The sequence below is a fragment of the Lycorma delicatula genome, chromosome 4, assembly GCF_047948215.1.
Source record: "Lycorma delicatula isolate Av1 chromosome 4, ASM4794821v1, whole genome shotgun sequence".
Classification (NCBI taxonomy): domain Eukaryota; kingdom Metazoa; phylum Arthropoda; class Insecta; order Hemiptera; family Fulgoridae; genus Lycorma; species Lycorma delicatula.
Genome location: NC_134458.1, coordinates 190,237,496 through 190,252,026, shown reverse-complemented (window position 1 = coordinate 190,252,026; position 14,531 = coordinate 190,237,496). Strand labels below are relative to the sequence as shown.

Here is a 14,531-nt window from a genome sequence, read left to right as displayed (position 1 = left end):
AGTCATGAGAAATGCTGGTGCTGATGTTATGTATTAATAAAATAGGTGATCTCTTATATTGTAAACATCTCTTATATTATAGCAAATTAAAATATGGAGGTAATTTACAACCTTTCTGTATACCGATAAAACTTCATAAAGATTTTTTGTGTGTAACTTTCAAAACTACACACAAACAAAAAGATTTACATTATAAGACAAATCAATAAAACACTGTTGATCAAACAACCCATAAACCCATGAGTATAAAATTAAATTACAGTACCTGTAGTTAATATTACATGGACAGACTGAGTGTATATTTTCAAAATACAAGGGACATGCACAAAAAACATTACTTCATATAAATGAAGTAATATATATTACTTAAATATATATATATAGATATATTTAAAACAGGTGTCCTAGACCTCCCCCGTCCTCCTTTTCTAAAATTGAAGGAAGTGATTTTTCTGGAAGATGCAAAAAAAAAATTATGATTTTGACCAGAGGAGGGCTAACTAGATTAGAAGTTAATTTTTTTAAATGGGACACATTTGCACCTCGAATTTGGATTCTAGAGACAATGATACATAAGTCTTGTCAGAAACATTTTTCCTTAAAGTGGAATCTAACCTCTAAATAACCTTTTCTTTTTCCTGTTTAGCCTCTGGTAACTACCGTTTAGATAATACTTCAGAGGATGAATGAGAATGATATTCAAACTTTACCTAGTCCTGAATTCCTTTCAAAAACTCTTTTAAGCACCAAAAACTTTTTAATGTTTACAAAACATATTTAATGTTTTTACATTAAATTTACAAAACTTTTTAATGTTTTCTATGCAAACACTATAAATAAATAGGATGTATCATTAAGCTCACCCGGGAATTTTAATGAATAGTAGTGAACATATAAAGTTAAAATTTTATGTTTAATAATTATAATCGATATGATAAACTACCTGTTTTTTCTTTAATTATCAGAACATATTTATTAAGTGAAATAGAATATGGAATTTAGAATCGAAATTCAAAAAATATATCTTGTATGAAAATTTTAAAAGTTTACATGCTTCAATTTTGGTCCCTCCTCTTATGAAATTTTTTACTAAAATTTATCTTCAGTCCATTTTTATCACAAAAGATTGTCACTGTAAGTTGAGTTAGGGATATCCATAAAAAATTTCAGTGAAGGTTCTATAATATTTCATAATTGTACTATTGTTCACAATTATATTATTGTTGAATTATATTATATTGAATGGACATGTATCAAAATATTAAGCCGAGTCTAATCACATGAGTATACAAGTTATGTGAGAAAAATAATGAGATTGGTAACACTGCGAGCAATCTGGCAACACTGTGTCTACCGGTCTGTGCTAGACTGGTTTGTTCATCCCTTTCACATGCTCAGTTCGAGTTTCAACTCCGTTCAGCCAACACATTATCTTTGACAGCACCATCAGTAAAGTTGTGTTTTTGTTGTGTTACAAAACGGAGCATCGGATTTTAGAGCAACATTGTGCAATCAAGTTTTTTGTTAAACTTGGGGAATCCACGAGTTTGACCTTTGAAAAGTTGAAACAGACCTATGGGAACATTGCTTATCAAGAGCATAACTTTTCCGCTGGCACAAATCATTTTTGGAAGGCTTAGAACACGTTGAAGGATCAATCTTGCTCAGGGAGACCTTCAGCTTCAAAATCTGACGAAAACATTGAGCGTGTGAGATCAGACCGTCGTTTAACAATAAAAATGATAAGTGAACGGTTAAATTTAAACACTTTCCCCGTACATCAAATTTTGACAGACGATTTGGACATGCGAAAGGTTTGTGCAAAATTGGTGCTGAAAAATCTCACAACAGAACAGAAGGACAATCGAAGAAACGTGTGTGTTGATCTTCTTGAGAGGATTGACAATGACCAAGAATTCTTCAATCGTGTAATCACAGGTGATGATTACTGGATATTTGAGTACGATCCTGAAACAAAGCGAAGAGTGGCACACTCTGTCATCTCCTCGACCAAAAAAAATGCCTAATGAGCAAATCAAACATTAAAACCGTGCTGATTTGCTTTTTTCACAGTAGGGGTGTCGTGCATAAAGAATTTCTCCTCCTGGACAAACTGTCAACCTAATGTTTTACAAAGTTGTCCTTGTAAGGCTCGGGAAAAGAGTGATTCATGTGAGACCAGACATTGCATACAAGTGGATGCTTCATCATGACACGCCCCATGTCACACAGCCATTTCCATCAGGGAAGTTTTGACCTCAAAACGCATTCCCACGGTTCCTCAATCCCCCTATTCACCTGATTTGAGTTCTTGTGACTTTTTCCTTTTCCCGAAATTGAAACATGTCTTAAAAGGATGTCATTTTGGAACTCTGAAGAACATTCAAAAGACTGTTACCGACCAGTTATAAGCCTTACCGGTTGAAGCCTTCCACCACTACTACCAGGAGTGGGAACAACGACTCCACCAGCATAAAGCTGCCCAAGGAACTACTTTGAAGGGGATAATATTATTGTTTGAAAAAAATAAAAACTTTGTGGTAAGTAAAAAGTCAGTCTGATTACTTGTATCATACACCTCGTATATTATAAGTTAATTATAATTGTTTTCTAATTTTTTTATTGCAGTTATATATGTTAATCTTCCATAAATTAGTACGTTTCATTCTTATTTTATTTATGTCATAATACCGGCCCAGGGATTGGGGATTGAACTCAGTACCTTTTTTATTTTATCTATACAGTCTACAAATTATCAACATTTGTTTTACGCACTAAACATTATTCTACAATTACATCAACAAATAACAGAAACAAAAAAGAAATAGACACTTAAAAATTTATAAAACATTAATTCTAACAAAACTTTTAAGTTAGGCGGGTGCTGGGTCCACCAGCCAGAGCACTTAAAGCTTGGCGAGGTGTGGCTGGAAGGTAGTGTCCGTGCCCAACAGCTCTCTTGATGGGCTGACCGGGCCTGCTGCTGTGGTGGGGATGTTGGCATCTGCCAGGAGGTTCCACATTGCACCGGCCAGGGAACTTTTTCCTTAACAGATTTGTAAATGTATTGCATTCAGTTGTGCATAAAAAATTAATTTTTTTTTATTTTATTAAATCATTTATTATTACTCTGAAAACTAATTTATAAAACGTATGCTGTATGCTAATATAATTGTATCAATAAATTTAATTATACAGTTTAATGTATAAATAATTTTATTCTTTTTAATAATTAATAAATTTTGTGTGTTAATAGTTTGTTGAAGATTATGAACCCACAAAAGCTGATTCGTACAGAAAGAAAGTTGTATTGGATGGAGAAGAAGTTCAAATCGATATATTAGATACAGCAGGGCAAGAAGATTATGCTGCGATCAGGTTAGCATTGAATTACTGCAATGAACGTAAAAACTTTATTTCAAGTTGTATGTAATTTAAAAAATATTTTTTTTTTTAATGCCATTTGGTTCACTTGTAAGTACAACGTAATTTACGAGATTATACAGACAGTAACTAGATTGTAGTTATTATTTGTAATAATAAATAAATAAATGAATGGATGGATGAATGGACAATACAGTGTCCATAAAGTCTATCCATGATTACAAACATTTATTACAAAAAAACTATTAACAGTTAACAGCTGTATGGTTTGTGAAAGAAAGAAAAATTACCAAGTTTTTTTTTACCACGTCAGTAAACTTCAACATGTGCACCTTTTGTTGCTTGTCCAACAGATAATCAATTTCACACCATGTGTTGGTCAGCATTTCTTCGGTAACACTAGCAACAGCTTCAGTTATTCTTCATCTCAGTGTGTCCAGATCTGGTGCAGGTGTTGCATAGACCTCAGACCTTAACATAACCTCAGAGGAAAAAGTCTAAGGGAGTTATGTCTGCTGATCATGGTGGCCAGAGAGTGGGACCGTTGTGCCCAACCCATCTGTCAGGAAATGATTCATTCAGAAATCTCAAACTGGTAAACCTCAATGTGGTGGTGCACCATACTGCTGGAAAACCACCCTTGGTTGAGTCAGTTAGTTGAGGTATAGCTTATAGGTGTTGCAGCATATCCAGGTAAATGTTAGCTGTTATTGATTGCTTAATGAAAGAGAAGGGCCCAGTGATTCTATTGTACGTTAAACTGCACCACACATTCACTTAAGGGGAATATCTCATTTTTTCCCCGGTAAAGTATGGATTTTCTGAACCCCATATTTTCACATTATGCTGTTACTTCTCAGAGATATGGAAAGTGGCCTCGTCTGGAAAACACACGTTGCAGGTGCTCATTGTTGTTATCAATCCGTTGCAAAATCTTGGTCACAAAGACGGCACAAAATCTACAGCCGTAATCTGGTTATAGATGTTACAGTATCTGAACTTTATATGCGTACAACCTTAGTTTCTTTGTAAAATTTTGTGCACTGTTGACCGGGGAATCCCTAGTTCATGAGATGCATGATGAGTATTTGGAAGGGCTATGTAAAAATGCTTGTTGCACAACCTCTACCTTCTCTTCATTAACAGATGGCTGCCTTGTTCACAGAAGGTCGACTGCACTTCCATTCTCCTTAAACTTTGCATACCATGTAACAATACTCTTGCTATCAGGTGCTGGTCGTCTGTACTCCCTTCTAAAATTTCACTGCGCAGTAATCTGTGATACCACAACACACATTGCGCTTTCTCGTGGATTGACGCAATTTTACAAAAAAATTGATCACATTGCCCTTTACTCTGCTTCTACCTGCAACAAACCAGTATTTATAATTTTTTCTTTCTTTTGTCACAACCGCACAGATGTAACTCTAATAGTTTTTGTGTAATCATTGTTTTTATAAGTTCATTTGATATTCAAACCAAAGAAAAAATTTATATACAGTAAAATTCCTGTAACTTGAATACCTATAACTCAAAAGTTTCTACAACTCAAAATTTATTCTAATTCCCAGCCGTATTGTACTATGTTATTCAGAAATATAATTCCTTCTTCAGCAGAAATCCTATAAGTCGAAGTAAAAAATTTGATTAGTTTATTACTAAAAATAAAATAAAAAAATACTATGCGATAAAAAAAAAAGGATCAATTAACATACAGTCAAAAGGGAAGCGAAATCTTATACATCAGGCATCAGTATTCATTGAAACTCGTTTATTGTAAGAAGTGTTGGTCAGGTGTCTTTATAGCTGTCTCAACTCGTATGCATAGTTTTCATACGTTTGTTTAGGTTTTTTGCTACTGTAAACAAGGGTGTTCTTATTTTTTCCTTACCTTGCAAGATTTTTTTAATTTACATATAAAATTGTTATCAATCATTATATTGTGGCTTGGAAAAGCTTATGATTATTATTTGTTCTATTTGTTGTCCTTCCAAAATCTATAAAAAATACCCGTGGAATGTAAATCACAACTGTCCCATTAAGATGGGGTTCAGATGGACTTTCATGAACTCTGTTAGCTAGTTCAGAGGGAAACAGTATAGGACATTCAAGATGTCCGGGCCTACAACGAAGGCAAAGACTGAGTTAATAAATTACTGATTTAAATGTCTACGGGCATTTACATAGGTGGCATCCCAATGAGGCCAGGCTTATTACTATGAGATGTAAAAAGTCAGAGGACAATAGACGACACCTGTTAAAGCCCATCAGGGCTAGGAATGGGGAAAGTTGGCGACCGGAATGTCACTACAGGGTTGGGATGCCCCATTAAAATGGAGAAAATGTCCTTGTTTAAAGTTTTAAATAATTATATTGGCTTTCGTTTTCATCTGGAAACTGAAACTGTAAAATGCATCCTGAATGAATAAGTAACAAAAATCTATTTTTCTTTGAGATGAAGCAGCCTACTGATAAATATATCTCAAAAATTACTATCTGATGAATTTCCACATAAACAGAATACCAGCAATTTAATTTGTGTAAAAAAAAAAAAAAATACAAATACAAAATACAAATTGAATTAACATAGCCCTTTTCAAGTTAACTTTTTCTTTAAAAGCATTTTTCTTTAACCTTTCTTTTAATTTTGCCATACCACAAAATTAAAAGAAAAATACATAGATATATAGTACACAGTAAACAGGTACACAGATATGGTTGCTGCAAAAATATATAAGTCGACTATTTGTATGAGGTCATTCAAATACAAACCGAAATTTGTTTACATAGCTGTTTTTATATTAGATAAAATTACAAATAAATTACTGTACTTTTCTATATAATTTCTTCAACAGAAATACATTTCTCCACTGGGTAGGTAGCTTCCTGATTCATCTATCAAAAAAAAAAAAAGATAAGCTGCCCCAACAACTAGTTGTGCACATAACGCTTGATTGCAGTATTGTCTTTGAATATTTCCTCTCCTAAAGCCCATTTCAGGAAACCAAACATATGGAAATCATACAGTGACAAGTTGGAACTCTACGGTGAGTGTTTAAGATTTCAATGAAATTTAGCAAGTTTATTGCAAATCTGAGTTGCTGTCTGCGGCTGTATATTGTCATGGAGAAGGAGGCCTTGTGAATTAGTTGCCAATATCATTTGTTGTGATAAGCAGCTCTGATGTCATCCAATCACTGGAAGAAGTATGCCGCATTTACTGCCATTCTTTCATCTAGGAATTCAATTAGCAACAACATTTTGAGTCCCAAAAGACAGTTTCCAGAACTTCTCCAGCTGACAAGCGTTTTTGACTTTGATCAGTGCATCCTGCCCACTTTTTTGACAAATGGTCTGAATGTTGCCATCATTGACGCTGGTATGCAGATGATGTTTGGGATTTTCATTCTCCACTGCATCACAGCCACTTAAAATTTTTTAACCCAATCAAACACTTCTCTGAACTGTGCCTGGAGTCTATTCAGAAATTTTCAGAGGAATTGACATCTTCATTTGTAAGAAATCTGTTAAACCATTTGTGACCTTGTGGCTTCTGAGTTACTTTGACGAAGGAGAGGCATTTTTGGACTATATTGTGACCTGCAATGAAATGTGGGTTCACTACATCCCGGAAAACAAAAAACAGTATGGATTTGGGAAAAAAGTCAAAAACGCTTGTTAGCCGGAAAAGTTCTGGAAACTGTCTTTTGGGACTCAACAGATTTGTTGAATCTGTAAGAATTCTTTTATAATTTGTTATGCAATGGATGATGGTATCTCCTGCTCAGACATTCTGCTACGATGTGGAAACATGATCTACAGGTGTGGCTGGGCAGTTGCTCCCCTCCACACATATCCAGTTAATTACCTGCAGCATCCCACTATATTCACTGCTGTTCCTCAGTCCATGTGGCAAAATTCCGGTTTATATTTGAATGACCCTCATAAATTTGTGGTTAATAAAATTTTGTATTTAATCACTGATATATGAGAACAGTTTGCAGTTGGAAGAGTATGATTTTGTGTATTTTTTTAATTATATGAACTATATGTTATGTCTTGATTAAAAACTGTGATTTAATCTACGATCTAGAATACTACTATTTTAAAAATTACACAGTAAAATGTATAATTTAACACATTTTACTGTGTTAAAATTACACAGTATTAGAGTTTACTGCTCATCTAATAATGCGATTATCTGGATATTTTAGGATTAAATCTTTGAGTTCAATAAACACTTCGGTAAAAGATTCATTTTGATCTGCCAAATTATTCTGAGAGTTTACTGAATGTCTGAGTAAATACATTTATTCAAATCTACGTGCACATATTTTGATTTAAGTACAGATAAAATAATAATATTAGAAAACTTCATTTTTAAGTCAATTAAAAAATTATTTATTTTTTAGTCTATATGGCAAGTAAATCCTTTTAACTTGCATCCCATACAGTCATATGTCATACCTAAGATATTTTATTAAACATGCTCAGTTTTAGTGAAAACATTATTTGTTTTGAGGGAGGTGAAGTGATGCAGATTTATTTATTTTTATTAAAAAAGAATGTTGTATTTCATTGTTTATTGTTATTTCTTTTTTTAATTAAAATTTTCCTGCAGTTTGTAACTGCGTGATGTTTTTGTGTTTTAGGGATAATTATTTTCGCAGCGGTGAAGGTTTCCTGTGTGTGTTTTCAATTACAGAAGATGAAAGTTTTCAAGCGACACAAGATTTCAGGTAAGAATTTTATTTGATTTGATTTATCATTTTCATGGGAAAATTAATATATACTGAGTATTCTACTAATTCAATTCAGGTGAATCCAGACCATTCAGTCTCCAAGTTTTGAAACCTGAGTAAGGTTCTCCATCAAAAATTAAGAGGGACATCTTTCAGGAAACATGGGTGGGCCTCTAGATAAGGTTGAAGTTTAGAAAAATACATCTGTATGAATTGGTAGATTACTTCGTCGCTCATCCACTAGATAAAGTATGGTAAGCGATACCAAAAATGTATTTCTACTTGTATAAAGGTGGAACAGTGTGTGTAACTACATGCTTTTTTGCATTAAGCATCGTACTTCTATAATGCTATGATGTTAAATTGTAGCCAATGTGTTTTAACCGATGGTAGAGAACGATGTGGATGCTTGTATACAGATTCAAATTCCTTTCTCCATACTGAAAACGTAATATGCTTAATTTATAACAGTATACCACTGTACCTTTTAAATGCACACCGCATTTGCAAAGTACAGAATTCTTATAGCAATTATCCGTCTAGAATTTTTTTTTTTGTATTAGTAATTGAAATTTAATGTAATTATATGATTTAAAATCAGTTTGTATGATGGATTGTATATGTTGATAAATGTGTTAAAATATTTATTTTGAATGAATTAATTTTCAGTTGAATTTTAATTTCATTTCAGGGAACAAATATTGCGTGTAAAAAATGATGAAAGTATACCATTTTTGTTAGTCGGTAATAAAGGTGATTTAGATGAAAAACGAAAAGTTACATTGGCCGATGCACAAAGTCGTGCTCAACAGTGGGGTGTACCTTATGTCGAAACATCAGCTAAAACAAGAGAGAATGTTGATAAGGTTAGTTTTTTTTTATGTGTAATTTTAGATAGATAAGAAGCTGTAATGAATCCATCAAATTATAATAAACAGAAATACAGTAAACCATTTTTATTTGAATTTAACTTTGCAAGGTTACATCTGGATTATCAGAAATCTGGATAACTAGAAAATGAAAAAAAAAAACTTTTTTTACAGGGTGGTCATATCATTCTAATGTTTAATAAAAGTATGAAAATATAAAAAAGTAAATGTATTTCAATAAAATTAAAAAAATACTTAAAAACAGATACAATGTAATAAAAAACAGATACAGTATTTCATTACAAAAATCTAACAAGTAGAAATCTTTAAATAAAAAAATAAGAATTTATAAAAATTGTCTTAAGAGAAATTAAAATTTACTTCCCTACTGTTTTTATAAAAAGTCATTAAAAAAACTTATTTAAAAAAAAAATGAGGAAAACTTATTAATAAAAGAAAGAATTATTCAAATGTTGCTGATCGTCTTATTATACGTCAGCATTAAAATAATGAATATAGAAAACAATTTTAAAATAAATAATAAAATACAAGGTCTGTTAAAAAATGAAAGAGAATTTCTGAATTATGCACACTTATCTTGTCAGTTAAGTTGATCTTTTTTCTGTGTGTTATAGTAATGTCAGCGGATATACTTGTTAATTTTCAGCCAGCTGCAATGTGTTGTCTGAAGAGTGAAATAACAAGATATACTTACTGTGTTGGGTGATTTTTTTTGTATAGCAAATTTTGAATCAGAAATTTTGTGTTCAAAACGGAATTAAGTGCAACAAAGATAAAATTTTAAAGGCCTTTGGCAATGAATTTATCACTTGTAAAAATGCTTTCAGAAAGTCTGAGAAGATATCAAAGTTAATATGAAGTCTGGGGCATCCTAGCACATCAATCATTGATGAAAATGTTGAAAAAGTTAGAGTTTGTGCTTGCTAATCACAGAATTGCCATTGGAGGAGAGGTTGCTGAAGAAATAAGAATTTGATATGGGTCATGTGAAGCAATTTTTACTAATGTTTTGAAGATGAAGTGGGTGGCAGCCAAATTTGTTTCAAAACTGCTAAATTTTCAGTAAAAACCGCATTGCATAATCATCGCTGAACAAATGTTTACTACATCACTGATGACCCAGACATCCTCAAACACATCATAACTGGTGAAAAAAGGCTCTATTACATGACACCAGGAGATCGCATAACACCAATTTTACATGTGAGTAATAGTCGTTCATGAATCGTGAGGATTTTTAGCATTCCATGTTCGACAGGTTTGGCTGTTAATGTAGCCATCCAAATTAAAACTGTTTCTTGTCGCTGAAATAAACACGATCCAAAATTTCAATATCGTCATCAACAAGAGAACGAAACTGGCAACAATACTGTAAACATTTTCTGTGGTCTACTTCTTTCAGTTCTTGAACGACACCGATGCAATAAGCATGTGATTGTAGTTTTTCACCGGCCCTGAAAGCTGTAGTTAGTGAAAACCCATCCTGTGAAGAGATAACTTTCTGAATTATTTTCTGGGTGAGCAAGTCAAATATGTTTTTTCACATCCTCCAGAACTGTTAACAGTGACGGTTGACCTGTGCTTTTCCAATCGTGTTAATTCCTAGTCTCACGAAATTTATTAATCATATGCACTATTGTTGACTTATTAGGAACTGAAGAATTGGGAAATTTTGTCCGAAACTTGTCTTTTCTTCATAAGATTTACACGCACAATAAACACACATTCGTCCTTGGAAAATGCCATAGTTGACAAAATAGAGACAAATTTATACCGGTGTAGCACTAGCGCATAAGAAAAACATTTCAACCGTTACAAACTGCTAACCTTGTGTGTAATGTTGCCAACTGACATGTAGGGAGAAATAAAATTTACCTATGCGTGACTTCTACCTTCTTAATCTTACGGTTGTGTACTTTTTGAAAAACCCATTACTTTTGCACCTCCTTGTATGGGTTTAATCTGACTATATCAAAATGATTCTTACTATGTGCTTGTACCCCTTTTCCTTTTATTTGTGAGATAATGTTTTGTTTTTTTTATTTTTTTTTTCAGGTATTTTTTGATCTAATGAGAGAAATAAGATCAAGAAAAATGGAAGATGAGTAACAATAGAGGAAAAGATAAAAGCAAATGAAAGAAATTAAAGTGTGCTATTTTGTAAATAGAAAAAAAACAAATTTTTTTTTGAAATTGAAGAATAAAAATAAGGATTAAGTATGGACTTATTTGCTAATGTTTATAATTTATATATTATTATTACACACATAAAAAAAAATATATTATAATTTTCAGTGAAACAAAATAATTATTAACAAATAATTATTATTATTATTCTTATTATATATATCTGCTGGGTATTTATTTATTTTTAAAAATTTTAATTTTACAGTGCGCGCTTGTATTATTGTCTCATTTTAGAATTAAATTATTACATTAGTTAAGTATATAATTATATAAATTTTTTTATTTAATTTATTTTTGTTTTGGTTCTTTTTTTACGTGATTGTGCTTGATGGTATGTATGATATTTAATTAAGAAATTGTCTGTCGAAGGAAAAAAAGTTTTATATTATAAATAATGTATATACAGTATAAATTGAGTTGTGTACGAACAACTTATTCTAATAAAATTAATCGTATTATAAAACTGCTGTTTGTAATAAAAAAAAAAAGATTTTTATTATGCGCTTTATAAGGAAAACTCTAAAAACCAAACTGAATTTTACTGTTCTTTAAGTCGCTTCAGTAAAAAAAATTGTTTTTCTTTTTAATTTGCTAGTATGTATATATGTAGGTTGCCCTTATGTACTGTAAACCCTTTTTACCTATAATTTAAATCTCCCCACACACTCTCTCTCTCTCATTGATCAATTCTAAATACTCTAAGGAGTATTTAGAGTTGATCAATTAAGGAAGATTTTTTTTTTACCTTAACGGAATCAAGGTTTTTTTATCCAGATTTCATAAATCGTGAAATTTTATTAAAAACTTAGGTTTTATAATAGATTATTTTGTCGCTAAACAACTTGAAATTGTAGTTTTAAATAAAGTAATAAAAAGCAAAAGCAAATGTTCTTATTGAATTCTGTATTTTTTTAATGTAATGCAAAATTTTTTTGACTTTGGCACAAAACAATTAGTGTAAATTTCAGTTTATAATATGCTTTACTATATAAATAAAATTTACTTCCTTTTGAAGGTTGTTTTGGAGAATTTTAGTAAGTTGGTTTTTAAGTTAAATTATTAATAATATTAATTAAGTTAAATTATTTGTAATGATATTGCTGATAAGTTTTAGGCTTACACCATAAAGGGCTTTGGCAGCTCTCTGAAGTAAATTTATATGAGTATAACAAACTTAGAGTATTAGATAAGAGATTATATATACTTGAGTCCGTTTTAAGGAGATATTGTGCCAATTACTCCCTTTATATCTGTCAATCTGTTTTATTCTTCTTTAAATTAAAAAAAAAATTTGCTTGTCACTGCCATTTTGTTTTATTTTACAAATCTACTGATAACGAGTCACAAGAAGAGCTGTGAACATACTGGAGTAGCAGCCAAACATAAAAAATATAACAAAATATATGCACTACTATTAACATTGGCTTGACATACCTCAATCTAGTGTATGAAAATGGTTCACGTGAATGTTTCATTATTTTACTACCTTCTGTCATCATTATTATTTTCCACACCACCACCTGGTCTTAAAATAAATTCATCAGTTGCATTCTTCATTACTCCATCTTTTCCTGGTAATCACTTTTTATTTTTTCTACATGACTGAAATAAAACCGACCCGATTTTCTTTAGACATAGTTGTTATTCCTCCCTAAAGAAATTACTGTAATTTTATCATAATTAATTGTTAGCTGATTGAATGTAATATTTTAATTTAGCCTGATATAATCTATTGTTTTGAGGTCACACGTATATGTAGAAAGGAGCACTAGTCTACGACCAATTGTGGTCGTAAACATTTATAGATGCAAAATGTTCTTACTTTCTGTTTTTATTTTTTCAATTAAATTATATAATGGGTATTTTTTCCATTAACCACCTTTTAAAATTAATACTGTATGTTTGAATTTCCAACAGTGGTGGCCCATTCTTTAAATATTAATTTCCTTTTGTTTATGAATCCTTATCCTTAGATATTAGGTGTGATCGATTTAATCACTTTGCCGACAGATTTTGAAATTGAAGATAAAATATTGTACAGTTTTCTGATTTTAAATTTTTTGTAAGTACCTAAATCTCATATTTACAACATCATATGTCTTCAGTCGTTTGACTGGTTTGATGTAGCTCTCCAAGCTTCCCTATCTAGTGCTAGTAGTTTCATTTTGGTATACCATGCATCCTACATCGCTAACAAATTGTTTTCTGTATTCCAAACATTGCCTGCCTGCAAAATTTTTCCCATCTACCTGTCCCTCCAATATAAAAGTGACTATTCCAGGATGCCGTTAGATGTGGCCTGTAAGTGTCTCTTTTTTTAGCTAGATTTTCCAAATCCTTCATCAATTTGCCACAAATTCTCTTCATTTGTCACTTTATCATCCAACTGTTCAGCATTCTCCTAGTGCCGCATTTCAAAAACTTCTAATTTTTTTCTTCTTAGGTACTGCGATTGTTGATTTTTCACTTCCATATAAAGCTACGTGCCAAACATATGCTTTCAAAAATGTTTTCCTGATGTTTAAATTAATTTTTGATGTAAACAAATTATATTTCTTATTGAAAGCTCGTTTTGCCTGTGCTATTCGGCATTTTATGCCCCTCCTGCTTTGGCCATCTTTAGTAATTATACGTCCCAAATAAAAACTTCTGTCTCCATAATCTTTTCTCGTCCTGTTTTTATACTCAGTGGTCTACCTACTTTATTTCTACTACATTTCATTACTTTTGTTTTGTTCTTTTTTATTTTTACGCGGTAGTTCTTGCATATGACTTTACCTATGGCATTCATGTTTTTTCTGTCTTAAATAAAAATTACTTATTATTTCTTTCATTTCATATCTATCAAAGCCATATTTATTATTATGCTTTTACGGCCAACATGGGACCACTTAAGTCAATTTTAGTTGGATCTTTTCTGAGAAAAGCGTGTTATTTTACTCTTTCGAGCTGCCCAGTATTTCTTCATCCGTTCAGATCTTGCTTTCTTTTCTTCATCCGTAAACACCCTCTTCGTTGTATTTTGTCGTTTGCCTGTCTCAAAGCCATATATTATAGCATTTTTATGCTTTGAGAATTTTCTGTTTTTCCCTGATGTCAATAGAATTTTATGTTTATTGTACAGAGGATTCTTTTACTATAAATTTGATTGTTGATATTGAAATGTTACAGTAATTTAACATTTCATTTGATATTCTTATTAGAAAGAAAACAAAAGCTTTTTTTTACCTTTGTTATAATACATATTATGTGTAAAACAAGATTTTTTTACCTATTACAAATAGTGTTTTCATTCACTCGACATTGCACTTCGCTTAAAATCAAAAAT

General features: G+C 31.5%; 1 pseudogene; it reads left to right on the top strand.

Annotated features, from left to right (window-relative positions):
- The first annotated feature begins 93 nt into the window (after nucleotides 1-93).
- LOC142323282 (ras-related protein Ral-a-like) lies at nucleotides 94-11,180 on the top strand (annotated as a pseudogene).
- The last annotated feature ends 3,351 nt before the right edge of the window (nucleotides 11,181-14,531 follow it).